Source organism: Penaeus japonicus, unplaced genomic scaffold, assembly GCF_977035675.1.
Source record: "Penaeus japonicus unplaced genomic scaffold, GWHDUDI00000001_assembly GWHDUDI00000013, whole genome shotgun sequence".
Classification (NCBI taxonomy): domain Eukaryota; kingdom Metazoa; phylum Arthropoda; class Malacostraca; order Decapoda; family Penaeidae; genus Penaeus; species Penaeus japonicus.
In genome coordinates this window covers 15,894,690-15,897,189 of record NW_028234415.1, presented here as the reverse complement: position 1 = coordinate 15,897,189, position 2,500 = coordinate 15,894,690, and positions in this window count along the sequence as shown.

The window sequence follows — 2,500 nt, the reverse complement described above, 5'->3', positions numbered from 1 at the left end:
CATGCATGCATGTAAAGATGTTTATAGAATGTTTCTGCCCCCCCCCCCCCCCAAGAAAAACAGAAACAAGAATATTATACCAAGAGATCGAAGGATCATGTTGAGAAACAATAAAAATAAGGTTAACAAATTGAAAAAAAAAAAACAGATCAGATCAAGAGAGAGAAAGGATCAAAGCAAAGATAAGGGTATTAGAAGATAAATCAAAACTGTCTATAAGTAACCAAAAAGCAGCCGAAGAAAAAAAAGTTGTGGAAGCTATAAAACAGAATGCAAAATATTTTTTCTCTTATGCAAACAACAGGTTAAAGAGAACAGAAATTGGACTTCTTGAGAATAATGGTGCACTGGTAACTGATTCAAAGGAAATGGCCGAATTACTCAAATTGCAATATGAAGAAGTTTAGTGTCCCAAGAACAGAAAAATTAATATCAGACCCACAACATTTTAGTATTATTAGTAACGAAGATGAATATCTCATTGACTTCAATGAAAAAGATATTCTTGAAGCAGTAAGTGAAATCTCAACAAACTCAGCAGCTGGGCCAGATGAAATCCCAGTGATCTTAAAAAAAAAAAAAAAAAAAAACTGCAAAGAAACCATAGCAAAGCCACTGGTAACTTTGTGGAGGAAATCTTTGGACATGGGGATTATCCCCAGCTTACTGAAAGAGGGTATCACAATTCCAATATATAGAGGTGGAAACAAAGGTCAGGCCAAAAATTATAGACCAGTAGCACTAACATCTCATATAATAAAAATATTTGAAAGGGTAGTGAGGAAAAAAAATTGTTCAGTTTTTAGACAAAGAAAACAGAAGTGGTAGATCTTGTTTATCACAGATCCTGACACATTTCGAACACATACTAAGGGACCTAACTGAAAATAGAGAATTTTTTTTATGTAATATGCCTAGACTTTGCAAAAGCTTTCGACAAAGTAGATCATGGCATTCTGCTGCATAAGATTAAAGACCTTGGAATCGGCGGGAAAGTTGGAAGATGGATTTACAACTTCCTAATAAATCGTAAGCAAAAAGTACAAATTAATAGGCTTTACTCGAATTAAACGATTATTATGAGTGGGGTTTCACAAGGGTCCCTTCTTGGGCCCTTTTTATTCCTTATTATGATTGGTGACATTGATAATGGTGTGAAATACTCGAGAGTAACATCATTTGCCGATGATACAAGAATAAGTACACCCATAGATATACAAGATAATGAAAACAAACTTAACGAGAATCTACATACCATCTGTAAGTGGGCATATAATAATAATATGAAATTCAATGCAGATAAATTTGAAATCAAAAGATATAGTCCAACTGGAAATTTAAGAGCAAAATCATATTTTGTCGAAGATGTGGAGATTGAGAAGAAAAAAGTAGTAAAAGATCTAGAACTCTATATGAGTAATGACATGAGTTTCATTCACCATATAGAACAGATTGTCAACAAAGGAAAAGTTATGAGTGGGTGGGTAATGAGGACTTTTAACACAAGAGACTCAGAACACCTTTTTCCACTATGGAAAACATTAGTGACCACAAGATTAGAATACCAGTGCCAAGTACGCCCCTTGATAACGTTTATCTTCTGACCACGATTCTTACCATTGCTCAGAGAATCCTAGATCAGGATAGACGCATTATCATCAACTGGATTCCAAGCCATGTTGGTATTAAAGGGAACGATGTAGCTGACAGGCTAGCGGAGGAAGGCAGGAAAAAACCCTTGAGTTATCTTGTGGTGCATCCTAGCCGGGAACTGCTAAGGCGTAAAACGATGGCTGCAGGGCAGGTCGGTGCCCTGCACCGACATAGAGAGGAAGTGAGAACCTCCCCCTCGGCCAGCTGGTACTCAGACGCCACAGGCTATGAGTCGCTGATACTCTCCCCTAAAATACCAAGGCGAGCCGAAGTCAATCTTCACAGAACGAGATTAGGCTACCCTTGTGCGTGGCAAATCATACCCACCATTGGGCATGATGAGCGACGCTGTAGACATTGTGGCGCGCCGGACGAAATAGAAAAACAAGAGAAACCGGGTGGCCCAAGATAGCGCACTATCTGATGGAATGCGAGCACACTCGCTTCCTCAGGCAGGGCCCAGAGACGACAGCCGCCGGGCTGGTAAGGCGGCTATGCCTACTGCTTTTCCCCGGGCAACTGGAGCGGCCTTCAGGCAATCCCAAAACCGCCACACAAGGGGAGGGGGGGGGGGGGGGGGGGGGGGGGGGGGGGGGGGGGGGGGGGGGGGGGGGGGAAAAAGGGGGGGGGGGGGGGGGGGGGGGGGGGGGGAGGGGGGGGGGGGGGGGTATATTTATTGGGGGGGGGGGGTATTGGGGGGGGGTGGGATATATATTGGGGGGGGGGGGGGGGTTTTAGGGGAGGGGGGTTTGGGGGGGGGGGGGGGGGGGGGGTGGGGGGGGGGGGGGGGGGGGTTGGGGGGGGGGGGGGTGGGATTTTATTTTATGGTTGATGTAAGCATTCAGTG